Source organism: Eleutherodactylus coqui, chromosome 2, assembly GCF_035609145.1.
Source record: "Eleutherodactylus coqui strain aEleCoq1 chromosome 2, aEleCoq1.hap1, whole genome shotgun sequence".
Lineage (NCBI taxonomy): Eukaryota > Metazoa > Chordata > Amphibia > Anura > Eleutherodactylidae > Eleutherodactylus > Eleutherodactylus coqui.
This window is the reverse complement of record NC_089838.1, coordinates 106,024,441-106,038,702: the sequence shown is the minus strand read 5'-3', so window position 1 is coordinate 106,038,702 and position 14,262 is coordinate 106,024,441. Positions and strand designations below refer to the sequence as shown.

Sequence of the window (14,262 nt, the reverse complement as noted above, 5' to 3'; positions counted from 1 at the left end):
AGCCGCCTGTGAAAACGCCAGCCGATATACGTTCGTGGGAATAAGCCCTTAAATCATAACAGATGGGGAATATGCAGATGCCAAGGAAGAAGCACAGAACTCTCCGTAGTAATGTAAAGACCGGAAGAACTTTTACTCATCAACTGTAGGATTTTAAAGATGCTCCTGGTATATCCCATTAGAAAGTCATGCTGCAGTACCCAACTTCATCCTCTAGGTTGTACTCATCAGTGCCTAAATTAACCACTTTAGGATGGGGTTAGCAACTAGTTACATTTCTCTTCTACTGTGTGCATTTTCTGGAATCCTCTTTGTCATGTTATAATGTCATATTTAAAGCCTCTTCAAACTATCAAAGTGAAGATCTAACTTTAGGTTTCTTCTGCACAACATGCACTACAACATTTGTAATTTACCTTTATTGGTCTCCTCTAGGACTATTCAATTTACAAAGCATACAATCTGAACTGTAAATGTTGACTAAGACCCACTTCAATATTGCTCCTTTTATAGCTTTCAAAATTTATAGCCGAGAGACAATCCGCTCCTGCGGGGAGAGAGACCCGTGTGCAGCATTCATAAATATAGGATTAATTTGATACATTTCCTTACTTTGGCAGTTCTGCTAGCCAAGAAATAAGTTAGACTTAATTACTTTAATTTAATATATGTTATGCGGCAACAATTTCATTTAATAGGCGTTAATGCAGCCTTCCGACGTTGTATTATAGTAGCAATGCAGGTTGCAGTCCCTATTCCTCAGCAATCATTTGGACGTTTTAATTGCCATTGTATAATTACCAATCAGATAATAAATGCGTAGGAACACATAATAATACATTGCGTTTCCTACAAAAGTAGGAAATCAGAATGTTATTTGTCACCTTACTGAACCCTTATTGCCTGCTTTGTAAGGACCTATTCACACAGGGGATTGTCTCGGTCATGTGCTGTATGTGCTTGCCCCCTCCCATTGCTGGCTGCGGACAAGGGGCAGGAACTTAGCTCTGCCCCCTCCCATTGCACAGTCGGACGTGAGGGGGGAAGAGGTGAGCCGATGAGGGGAAGCCCAACGGCATTGCGGGCTCAGCGTGTATGCAACTGGCGCACAAACGTTAGATTTGTGCGCCCGTTCACGTGTTTTTACGGTGCCGGCGTAAAAATGCCTACGGCCGTGTGAAAGCGCCCTTAGTATGCTAGAAAAACGGATGACAGATGGTAGTAAAAATCCGGCACACGCTATGCGTACAGATGCAAAACAGACATTTAAAGGCTTTTTTACATGGGTGAGTATAAGTTGTGCTTGAGAATCTTTGATGTAACTCGCATCAGACAGCACATGGATGGTGCATATTGCATGTCCTATTCTCAATCATGGTATAGATGAAAATAGGACACGCGGGTCCATGTGAAAACTGCTTGTGCTTAACCCTTTCCAATCCAATTTGTATCCTGGTTTTCCTAGTCAGTCCACTCTTTTTCTGTCATTATACAACAGTGCTATCTGCTGGCTAAAGCCAGTGCTGCATGAGGGGACACGTTGGATAGGCTCCGCCAGCAGAGAGGCTGGCAATATACAGTAAGAGAACCCCGACGGACGTCTTACAAGATCTGAGCTGTACAGCCTTAAATCAAAATGTCTTTAGACGTCAGACAGTGGATTGGAAAGGGTTAAAGCCTCACAGATCATAATGCGTCCATGAAATGCGTCTGTGAAAAATACGGACCTCACATGGACGGAAAATATGCCCATGTGAATAAGCCCTAAATCTCGTTTAGAGAGGAGTGTCTGATTGATTAATTTTTCTGTAAGGTTGCTTATACACGGGCGATTTTGTAGCGACGCGGCAGCGCTACAAATCACATGTATGTGGAGCCCATGCTTTCCTATGGCTTCTTACACGTGAGAAATGTTTTGTAGCCTGCTGCACTACGAGATTACAAAATTGCGGCATGCTCTATACAGCAGCGATTTGCGAGTTTTTTTGTAGCCTATGATTCCCTACAGAGACCCCTTGTTTATCGCATTACATAGCACGGACTTGCGTTTTTCGTGCAATGCAAGTTTTTTTGCATTAGAAAGTCCTATTAACTTTCTCGCTACAAAATCGTGCGGTTTCATCGCGTAATAAAATCGCGGTTAGCAGCGATGCGATGCTACATTTATCCCAAGAAAAAAGCATCACTGACGCTGCAAAATTGTGTGTACATAGCAGTGATATCGCAGCGGCAACATAGCTGTCACCCGTGTGGAAGCGGCCTAAAGAGAACTTGTCACACTGAACACATGATTTGATTTGCCAGCATTGTGTTTAGAGCAGGAGCCGCTTAATATAACGTAAGTTTTATTTAGAAGATTCAATAGAAATGGTAATTTATTGATTGAATTCCCTGCACTTTCTTGGCTCAGGCATCCAGTGAGCAGTCTTAAGGCCCATTTAGGCACAATGATTATTGCTCAAAATTCACCCAAAAGCCATCTTTTGAGCGATAATCGTTACGTCTAAACATGCGGCCATTGTGAACTGTTCGCGTACTATTCGTTCATCGGTGATTTCTAGCAAGCTAGAAATCACCTATGACTGTTATCAGCGCCGCATGCTGATTTTCTCAGCGGGCGGTGCTGATAGTATTCTTTCAGCTGGTATCCCGCTGGCAGTTCTCAGCGGGACACTAGCTGAAAGTTCTGAGAACAATGCAGCTGTTTGCATATAGAAAACAGCTGCTTTGTTCTTGCAATCAGCGGTGTCCCGCTCCGCCTGCAATAACTCTTAAGTAGCTAATTAGCTACTTAGAGTTATGCAAAGCTGATCGCTCAAAGCTGTCACTCAAACTGCCGCTCCAAAACACAGGAGACATGGAGAAGCAAGAAACTGATTGAAGGCAAACGTGGACAACAGGTGCAGAAGGGTTAACTCCTTCATCGCCGGATTAACCCTTCTAGCACTGGGTAAGTCCACTTTTTACTTAGCTAAAAGCATTTTTTTGTTTTAATTGCATGAGAGGCGCATTTTAAACTATATTTTCCAAACTGTCGTTTGAGCTATTTTTGAGCGATTATCTTGCAGTGTAAATGGTCCTTTACTTAGTGATTCACATCTATTATGCATGCACACTCATAAAGGAAGGCTGCCAATCATTGGTTGCCAATGAGCACCTCATGCTCTATACCATGATGTTGATAAGTTGGACTACGTTTTCATGGTAACAGGTTTTGCTAAATATTCATGGTTTCAGCAGTGTGGTTTGGTTGATAACTGTGACAATGAGTCTTTAATCCAGTATATCTTGTTCTAGTCCTAAATACTGTACCTTGTTCTAGTCTAGTTTATCCAGTCAGTGTGGTCTTGTATCTTGGTTATTCCTAGTTCTGTCTGTTTCTTAACCCCATGTTTCCTGTTTTTGTGCTATCATTCCTTGTTTCTTTATGTCTTTGATGCTTATTTCAGCATTGTTTGTTAGATTTTTGTCTGGGTCGTAGTGCCCTCTTCTTTTCAGGTGTAGTGTTTGAGACAGGGATGCCAGTAGAGACAACTGAGGGCTACTTGGCGGTAGTTTTTTGTGTTGAGAGTATCAGGGGGAGATTAGGGAAAGACATCCCTTCCAAATAGAGAATTCATTTAAGGAGTTACTGAAGCTTAGAGCTATATAAGCAAAAGAGAAAGTGTGGGAGCGTGCAAAAGTGTTGGGATCTAACGCGTGTTGTGCCTTAGATGTGTGATTTGAGATTAAGTGACTTTACATTCAGGGACTTAGACAGGAATTACTTGTATCTATTTATTGCTTATCTCTGTTATTTTTCACTTATATAATTTACTTCAATTTTTATCTGTACTATCTTCATTTAGAATGTGCTTCACGATTGACAACAGTTTTGCAAAGTTGGCAGATGAGGTGAATGACATTAAAGGATTAGCACTGCTGCAGCACAACATGGCCTCTGACCACCATGGGAACGTCCGCTCCAGTAAGAAGGGGAATAGGAGCGCAGGGCAGACTAGACAGGCAATGGTAGTGGGTGACTCAATTGTTAGGGGTACAAACAGGGCATCTGCCACAAAGACCAGGATCATTGAATGGTGTGTTGTCTTCCTGGAGCTCGACTTTGACACATCGCAGATCAGGTTGACAGATTACTGGGAGGGCTGCTGAGGAAGCAGCAGTCAAGGTACACATTGGCACCTATGACAAAGTTAGGGGTAGGTGAAAGGTCCTTAAAAATGATTTCAGGGACCTAGGATGTAAGCTTAGATCCAGGGCCTCCAAAGCAGCATTTTCTGAAATACTATCAGTATCATGTGCCACACCAGAAAGGCAGAGGGAGGTTACGGAGGTAAACAAGTGGCTCAAGAGTTGGTGTAGAAAGGAGAGATCAGGGTTCCTGGAGAATTGGGACTAAAGGTTGATTTAGACACAATGATTATCGCTCGAAATTTACTCAAAAGCCATCGTCTAAGCAATAATTGTTGTGTCTATCTTGCGCCCATCGTGCAGTTATCGTTAAAGATTCGCTCATCATTTGTCTTTCAGTCCGCTTAAAATCTGTTGTTCGGCTGTTTGCTTCTCATTTGGTTAAAATGACATTCGTTCAGTCATTCATTCAGTGATTTTAGGAGAGTTTTCAATGCAGACACTACACAATGACAATATGACTGAAAAGCTGACATTTTCCAACGATTTTCTTTAGGTTAAAAACGTCCGTCTTTAAAAGAAAAACCATCACTCACTTTTATTGTTATAACGAATTTCGAGCGATAATCTATGTGTCTAATTGGGGCTTAAGAATTGAAAATGAGATGGAACAGTGAGTGGGATTAGAGCAGTTAGAATTGGCAGAAGAGTTAATAGGGACACACTTAGAATAAAAATAACCAAAAACCTCTAAACTGAGTGGTGACTAATGCTAGAAGTCTGACCAATAAAATTGACAAACTAGAAGTAATAATGTCTAAAGAAAACTATGACATAGTGGGAATAACTGAGACCTGGTTGGATGAAAGCTGTGACTGGGCGGTTAACTTACAGGGTTCCAGTTTATTCAGAAGAAATCATTAAAAAGTAAAAAGGAGGATTTGTTTTTTTGTAAATTCCTGTTTAAAGCCCACATTATGGGAAGATATGTGTTAGGAAAACGAGTCTCTGTGGATAGAAATTCATGAAGGGAAAAACAATAATACAATCCTTAAAGTGTTTTTTTATAAGACAGCAAATATAACAGAATCCACAGAAAATCTATTACTGAAGCAAATAGATGAAACGGCAAATCCCAATGAAGTAATTATGGGAGACTTTAACTATCTATATGTAAACTGGAAAACTGAAACCTGCGGGTCTCATAAAGGTAACAAGTTTTAGTGAATAGTTAAAGATAATTACTTTTTCAAACTCATACGTACAGGAACAATCTGTAGGGATAGCTATTATGAATTCAATACTAATCAACAGAAATGACAGAATAAGAAAAGTGCAGGTCAAGGGGGGTGGGGGGTGGGGGGGACCTAAAAGATAATGATCATAATATAATAAATTTCCGCTTGTATTTCAATAGGGCATTTTATTATGGTGGAGACAAAAATATTGTACTTCAGGAAGGCAGGTTCAATCAGCTTAGAAATGCCCTTTACCTTATTGACTGGGACAGTGTCCTCAAAAATAGGAGTACAGACCAGACAAAAATAGTAACATAGTATGCAAGGCTGAAAAAAGAAATATGTCCATCCAGTTCAGCCTATAACTCCCCACCTCCATCAATGTTGATCCAGAGGAAGGCAAAAACAACCCCAATAAGTCAATTTACTTCATTAAAGGGAAAATATTCCATCCCAACTTCAATTTGGCAATCAGAATAATCCCTAGATCACAGACCCTTCTGAAGTTATTAATGATTAACATATAATATTGTATCGCTTAAAAAAGGCATCCGAATCCTCTCGAACTCTTTTATCGAATATGCCTTTACCATGTCCTCAGGCCATAGTCTCACTGCTCTTACAGTAAAAAAAGCCTTTTATGTATTGTTCCTTGATATATTTATAGCACTACTTTGCCCTGTTTAACCCCTTCACGACCAATGACGTACCGGTACGTCATGGAGCCGCGGGGTATGTATGACGATAGGTTGCGTGGCAACCTCTCTTCATACAGTGCGGGCGTCAGCTGTTTATAACAGCTAACACCCGCGGGCAATAGCCGCGAGCAGCCACGCGGCCGATCACGGCTATTAACCATTTAAATGCCGCTGTCAACTCTGATAGCGGCATTTAAATCCCCCGAACATCGTTCGGGGGTCCCGCACGCCCCCCCCCCCCCCGCGGTAATGAAAGGCCCCAGGGCTGCCTTAACAGACTGCCTATGAAGCCATCCCCGTGGGGTGGCTTGATAGACTGCCTGTCAAGAAGCAGTATGACGTAATCCTATAGCATTACGTCATACTGCAGGAGCGATCAAAGCATCGCATCTTCAAGTCCCCCAGGGGGACTTCAAAGTAATGTAAAAAAAAATAATCAATAAAGTTCTTTTTAATTGAAAAAAAAGAAAAAGTTGTAAAAGTTTAAATCACCCCCCTTTTGCCATATCTATTATTAAAAAGTCTAAATAATAAATGAAAAATATGTATTTGGTATTGCCGCGTCCGTAAAAGTCCAAACTATCAAAGTAGTCCATTATTTTTCCCACATGGTGAACGTCGTCCGAAAAAAAAATTAAGAACGCCAGAAATGCACTTTTTTAGTTACCCTGTCTCCCAGAAAAAACGCAATAAAAAGCGATCAAAAGTCGTATGTATTCCAAATTGATACTATAAGAAACTACAGTACATTACGCAAAAAATGAGACCTTGCTGAACTATGTCGACGGAAAAATAAAAAAGTTATCGCACGCACAAAATGACCGCAGAAAATAATTGAAAAAAATTGAATGTCTTTGAAAAAAAAAAAGAGGAGTATAGTAAAAAAATAAACTATACAAGTTTGGTATCGTAGTAATCGTACCGACCCATAGAATAAAGTTATCATGTCGTTATTATTGCCGTTTGTGCGCCGTAGAAACAAGACGCACTAAAAGATGGCGAAATGTCGTTTTTTTTTTCCATTTTACTCCACTTAGAATTTTTTTAAAGTTTTTCAGTACATTATATGGTACTTTAAATAGCACCATTGAAAAATACAACTCGTCCCGCAAAAAACAAGCCCTCATACAGCGACGTCGATGGATAAATAAAGGAGTTACGATTTTTTTAATGGGGGGAGGAAAAAACGAAAATGGAAAAAGAAAAAGGGCTGCGTCATTAAGGGGTTAATAAAACTCCACTTTTTCAAGTCATCACCGACAAGTCTCTTTACCTCATTTCATAAGTCATTGCACTTGACCATAACCACGTTACCCTGAGTGCAGGAATTTTGTCTCTTTCTCTCCATCTGCACTGTTAATTGTTCTGGGGGCCCACCTGGCTCCCCAGCCTTTATTCCATGCTCTCATTTGATGTCCTGCAAAGGGACAGTGTTTCCTCTTTCTACATCACTCTGACTGCTTCAACTATCACTGTCTGTGAAGCATTATAGGTCCATCAGGTCAAGACATATAGAGGCGCTGTACAGGCCACCACATTTTATCTTGATATATTTATACATAGTTATTAGGTTACCCTTCAGCCATCTTCTTTCTAAACTAAATAACCCCAGTGTAGTGGTTTAAGGCACTGGGGGGGAGCCTCAGGTGTAGCAGCTGTAGGTCTGGAGAGTAGTCAGGGAAGAGCCAGAAGTCAGCAATGAGAGGTCTTGGTTTGCAGTACAAATGGATAAGGCAGCTAGCATAGTAAAAAGGGAAGCCTGGGGTTAGGAATGGGAGGTCTCAGTTTGCAGTACAGATGGATGAGGCGGGTAGCGTAGTTAGAAGAGAATCCAGAAGTCGGTATCAGGAGGTCTTGTAGCAGTAGCAGAGGAGTAGGCAGAAGTGGAGCTTGGCCAATGCTGTGGAGCAGAATAATCACACACGGAAGGAGTGTCAGGGCCAAGCTTTTATCCTAATCAGAAACAGGTGGAGCTAAAACGGGGTCTGGATAGTAGGATCTGGTAACAAAGTCAAGCTATGCAGGTGAACTGTCCAAGGCTGGATGTTTCAATAGGGAGTGCCACAGATTAGAGCACAGGAGGTCATGGGTTCGAGCCCTGACACCAAGTTTTGATAACCTCTCTGGATATTGTAGTCCGCCCATTCCATTTAATACTTTAGTTGCCCACCTTTGTAACCACTGATACTCTGATATGCCCTTCTTGACTACTGATGCCCAAAATTATACACAATATTCCATGTGCGGTCTAACCAGTGACTTGTAAAGAGGAAGTACAATGTTCTCGTCATGTGCCCCATGACCTCTTTTGATACACCCCATGATCCTATTTGTCTTGGCAGCTCCAGTTAAGCTTAAAAAATTGAAAAGGGAAATATAAACAGACAACAAAAAAATCACAGAGAGTGGCCATATACTTACTGATATACTAATATAAGTATTAGGTAGAAGCACCACATCCCTCAACATGCAGACAGCCAAACTGCTATATGGAGGAACATTGCACAAGTTCAAGGCACTGATGAACCACTACTCACACACCCCTCTTATACTGAGGGGGTGGCTGATTAGTACTATTCTTGCAAAAAGAATCATATACAGGGTGTAATGCCACATGGTATGTGTAGTGCACCATGTAGGCTTACAACCTTTTATTGACACCATATTTCAATTCACCACTCATGTCAAGAATCCTTGTGTTACGGTACTAGTGGGGTGCCTAGGTACGCACAGCGCGGGGCTCCCTGTTCTTCACCTACGCCACTGTCCCTTCCTGGAGATAGCCCTGATGATGGACACATCCAGGCCGCCAACTCTGACCCTACACTTCCTAGGGAAGGACAGGCCAGGACCGCCATACTTATGCAAGAGACTACTACGCACTAGCACTGACAGGAGAGGCAGATGACAAGAACCAACATGAACAATACAAACATGACAGAGGCAGATGGAAAGGCCTGGCTGATAACAGAAAGTAAAGCAGACAATAGCAAGGATACAAAGAGAGGCAGATTGGAAAACCCTGGCTGATAACAGCGAGGTCTAGTGGACAAGCTGACAGAAGCAGGATACCAAACAAGGCAGACATGCTAGCAGACTGAGGGAATGGCACAAAGTACCAGGGCCAGATTACCAGCAGGTCAGAGTAGCTGGACTACACAGCAGACACTGAACAATAATCGGCCCCTCCCAGGCAGCCAGAGCTGGATATTATAGGAAGGTGGGAGGAGCCGATAGGTAGATAGACCTGTCAATCACCAGCACACCTCTCAGACACATAGCAGGGTAATTAACCTGACTGAAAGGCACAGGAGCTGTTAACCCTGGCTCGTCTGGACAGAACAAAGTGTGCTGGCAAAAGTAACTAAGAGCTGACAGGCGTAACACCTTGTTTATTGTGAGTCCCTAAACTAACAACAATATATTTCCCTTTTCTGTGATTTTAAACAAAAAAAAAATGACAGAAAGCAAACATATACTTACTGATATACTGATACAAGAGGGCAGCTGAGATTACTCACCCCTGTCCTCCGTGATGTCCCGCGGTGATCTGCACTTGCCGCGGGCTTCTGCGCATGAGCCGATGCGGCGTGCATGCGCAGAAGGCCGGAGAGCCCGGCAAATTTAAAAGATAGCCGAGTGCAGGGAGATGCCACTGGGGGCTGCTGTATGTGGTTCCCGGTTACGTGATCGCTGCTATCCATTATATAACGGTGATCATGTAAAGTTTAAAAGTGTAAAAAAAAAGTTCAAAAAGTTAGCTTCATCCCACCTTACGGATCGGATCTGTGAGTGGAGATGAAATTTCATACCCAAGGTCCCTGGATTTCTCCCCCGATTGGATCGTTATCTGCAGTCCCTTCCCAGCTTTGGCTCATGCGCCCATCAGCATAATGCGTCCGGATGCATGCGCAAGAGTCAAAGATTGCCTGGGAAATTTAAAATCTCCCTGCTCCTGGCTACCCTGGACTTGTAATGGGGGCCGCGGTATATGGTTCCTCGTCACGTGATCGCCATTGTGAACACGCAGTTATGCGCAGTACATTACACGGTCGTACACAGGGCCACGGCCGGCCTCACAGCTGGGATCCGCTGCGAGCCTCTGAAAGCGGATTCTACATATAGCTGTGTGAATCGGGCATTATTCAGACCGCTACCTGTAATACGTAATTTACAAGAAGCCCCGGAAATGCTCGTCTTCCTGTAGTTCCAGGAGCAACTTGTTGAGCGCCTTCTGTGTGGGACCGCCGCACCTCCGCAAGCTTACGAAGCCTCACAGAGTGGCACGTTTTACACCCCATCCCTGCTGCTGAGGTTAAGAAATACCTCCCAAAAAAGGATGAGAGGAGGGGGGGATACCCAATTTTATTGCCCCATGTGCCCAATCCCAACCGGGCCTCTGTAATTACCCCTTTCTTCGGAAATACCACACAGTTTACATTCTTACTTTTATCTAATATTTGGGGAATGCCAAAAAGGGTATGTGAGAGGGGGGGATTATATTTTGGGAGTCAAATTTTTTACTGCACAAGTGAGCAATGGGGCCTGGAATTTATTCAGTAGTGCCCTCAAATCCAATGGGTGTTCCATCAATTATAGGCTTAACCATGTGTTCTGTAAGTAGATTAGGGCCACAATGGGTATGTTTCTGAACACGGGACAAATGGAGGTATCCATTTAGGGGTGAACGTCTTCATTCATATGTATACTGTACAAAAAAAACTGTTTTTAAAATGACACAATTGGCAAAAAATTGTAAATCATAATTTTTTCCTTCAGCTTTGCTTAGATTCTTTCAAAAACTGTGGGGCCAAAATACACAGTACACTCCTAGATGAATTTTTTAAGGGGTCTAGTTTTTAAAATGGTGTCATTTGTGGGGCTTCTATATCACTTTTGCCACTCAAGAGCTCTACAAGTGTGCTATGGTGCCTAAAACACCTTCAAGCAAAATTTCTGTTCTGAAAGCCACCGGCTGCTCCTTTCATTTTGGGCCCTGTTGTGCATACAAACATAAGATTAGGACCACAATCAGTATGTTTATGAACACAGGACAAACTGGAGTATCGATTTTGGGTTGTAAATCCTCATTTTCATGTGCACTATAAGAGAAAGACCTGCCTGTAAAATGACATATTTGCAAAAATATGAAATTTTATTTTTTCGCCTCTAAATTGAATTAACTCCTGAAAAAGCTGTAGGGTCAAAATACTCATGACCCCCCCTCAGTGAATATATTAAGGGGTTTAGTTTTTAAAATGGGGTCATTTGTGGGGGTATTTATCATTCTGACACCTATGAGTCTTTGCAATCTTGGCTTGGTGTAAGAAAACAAAGTATTCCTCAAAATGTAGATAATCAATGTTAAATTTGTACGTCTCATAAATGGTTAAAACAACACTAAAGTTTTTCAAATGTTCATCCAGAATAAAGTAAACAGATGGAAATATATATTTTATCAAAAATGTGTACAGTATGTTTGCACATATTTGAGGTATTGAAACTGAAAATGGGAAACTTTTTAAAAAATTGTCATTTTTTCACAAGCTTGGTGCTTTTAATAAATATACACAAATTTTTTTATATACACTATTTTTACCACCTAAATAAAGTACAATATGTGGCAAAAAAACCAATGTCAGAATCACTTAAATATGCAAAACTTTTACAGAGTTATTCTATGTTAAAGTGACACATATCAGATTTCCAAAATTTGTCTTGGTCATTAAGGCGCAAACAGGCTTGGTTACTAAGGGGTTAAATCTCATTTGTCCCTTTTCTGCCCAAGCCTCCAACTTATCCAGATATTTTTAAAAGCATCTTAAATACTTACTGTGAGCCATTCATACCTTACAGGAATAATAGGGTTAGCAATAGGAGAAAACTACTGTGGCTGAATAAAGATGTAAAGGGGACAATAAATAATAAATATAGCGCAGTAAAACTACTAAAATAAGAAGGCAGTGAAGAAGCACTAAATCTAAAAGGAAAAAAAATTACGTAAAAAGCAAAAGCAGCAAAGGTGGAGACAGAAAGGTTGATTGCCAAAGACAGTCAAATTATCTTAAACTGTTCTTCCATTATATAAACAGTAAAAAGAGTAAACTGAATGTGTTGTCACTTTAAAAATTATGAGAGAAGAATTGTAGAGGGTAATGAGGAAAAAGCAAATCTATTATAGTTTTTTCTCCAGTGTATTCACAGAGGAAAATTAAATGTCAGGTGAAATGCAGAGTGATAAAGTAAACTCTCCATTAAGTGTCACCACTGTAACCCAGGAAGAAGTGCTGAGCTGCTTTAAAAAGATTAAAATAGACAAATCGCCGGGTTTCGATGACATACACTCCTGGGTTCTATTTCAAAAGCTTTATTAAGTTTTAATATAAGAATTCACAAATATAGCACAGTGTCTCAGTATCGTGATCATATATGGTTAGAATGACTACAGAGATTACTTATACAAACAAATGGATAAATCAAAAGGTCCATAATCAAATCTCGACCTATGAACCACAGGAGTGTTCGATGAAGTAATTAATAAAAGAAATTAATACTAAACGGTACGCCAAAGGACCTCCACAAGAACAGCATTATAACCACTGAACTTCAGAACAGAAAAGAAGAAAAGAAGAGTGAAGAATAAAGTAAGGTAAGACAGAGAAAAGGTGCAGCCACTGGTTCTAAGGAAATTAAAGGGATTTTCCTATTTCCTCAGGATAGGTCATCAATAGTTGATTGGCTGGAGTCTGTCACTCGCGACCCGGCCAATCAGCTGATTGTGCTCCTGCTGAGAGTGCTGCAATTACACAGGGGTCAGAGCGGAAGCAGTGGAAATCTCTGCTATGACCTCTGTCTAGTGACCGGCGCTTGTAACTGCAGGCCCAGCTCGCATTGATTTCAATGCCAGCTGTGCTTGCAGTTACAAGCACCAGATACTTCATGAAGGTTGGAGCAGAGACTTCTGCTGCTTCAGCTCCAAACCCTGTCTATTTGCGGCTCTGTTAGTGGATGCACAGTCAGCTGATCGGTCGGGGGTCCTGAGCGACAGACCCCAGACGATAGTATTCTACAATTGTATTCTCCCTGGAAAACCCCTTTAAGTAATGTGATAGAACAGTGTTTTTTATATTTAAGGACTCTATAGTGATGAAGTCTGTGCAACAGGATAGGTGCCAGTATTCCAAAACGGGTCAAAAAGTGAATCCGGAAACTATAGGCCGGTAAGTCTTAATTCTACTGTGAGTAAAATGTTTGAGATGCTATGCTGGAATACCTCCAGGAAAATAGCTGTATAACTCTTGTGACAACACGGGGGTTACATATCACGCCAAACGGTCACTTTTCTTCTTTACTTGCACTTTATTCACACAATCTTTAACAGCAACATAAACGACTGGGTCTCCAGATAAATAATAAATGATTGCAACAACAAAAGTCTCTTTTAAACATCCCTTCACAGTCCTTTTTAGAGTCCCCTCAGTACAGTCCTCCACAGGGTTGAAGGCAACCGCAACAACAAGTCCAGTTGATTTGCACAGACCTGTGGATGTCCATATCGCAGCTGGTCCTTAGTCTGTCATGCCTTCAGACCCTTAGTCCCAGGGCAGGCGTACTTCAGGGGTCCTGCTGGAACCACGTAGTTCCTGGTCCATAACGTCTCTCTACTGCATACAACTGGAGTCACCGGTTAACTGCAGCCTGAATCTCCCAGGCATACACACACCTCTCCTAGGTGTGGAGGTGAGGGCGTCTCCCTGTCCACCTCTGGGGTTCTTAGCCACACACTGGGCCTGGCAGCCTCAGCTCCACTTGGCTGTCACACTGTCTCTGGTGTTGAGGTGAGGGGCATCTCCCTGTCCACCTCTGGCCTTCTTAGCCACACACAGGGCCTGGCAGCCCTACAGCTCCACTGAGCTGTCACACTGGGCCTGGCAGCCCTGCACTCTCTCTCTCTGGCTCTCTCAGCCAGACACTGTCTCTCTTGCAGCAGGGTACAACCCTTTTTATAGCACTGACCACACCTGTTGGTGTTTTCCCTCTTACTTCAGGCATCAGACTGATTGTCTGTTGCCCCCTACAGGCCAACTTCTGTAGCGCACCCCTACACTCTATATATTTTATGAGGGGTCACTACTGTTGAATCAATCTGATCAGCTTCAATGAAGTAGTAAGTTCTAGACTGGACTTGGGGAGGT

The 14,262-nt window shown here is 42.0% G+C and overlaps 1 long non-coding RNA gene across 1 annotated transcript; it reads right to left on the bottom strand.

The window, feature by feature from the left end:
- Positions 1–13,406: 13,406 nt before the first annotated feature.
- LOC136610607 (uncharacterized) lies at positions 13,407–14,028 on the bottom strand. The gene is made up of 2 exons (XR_010790124.1): positions 13,929–14,028; positions 13,407–13,829 (listed from the first exon to the last, which is right to left on the bottom strand). It is a non-coding gene; the product is annotated as an uncharacterized lncRNA (long non-coding RNA).
- Between the last annotated feature and the right edge of the window lie 234 nt (positions 14,029–14,262).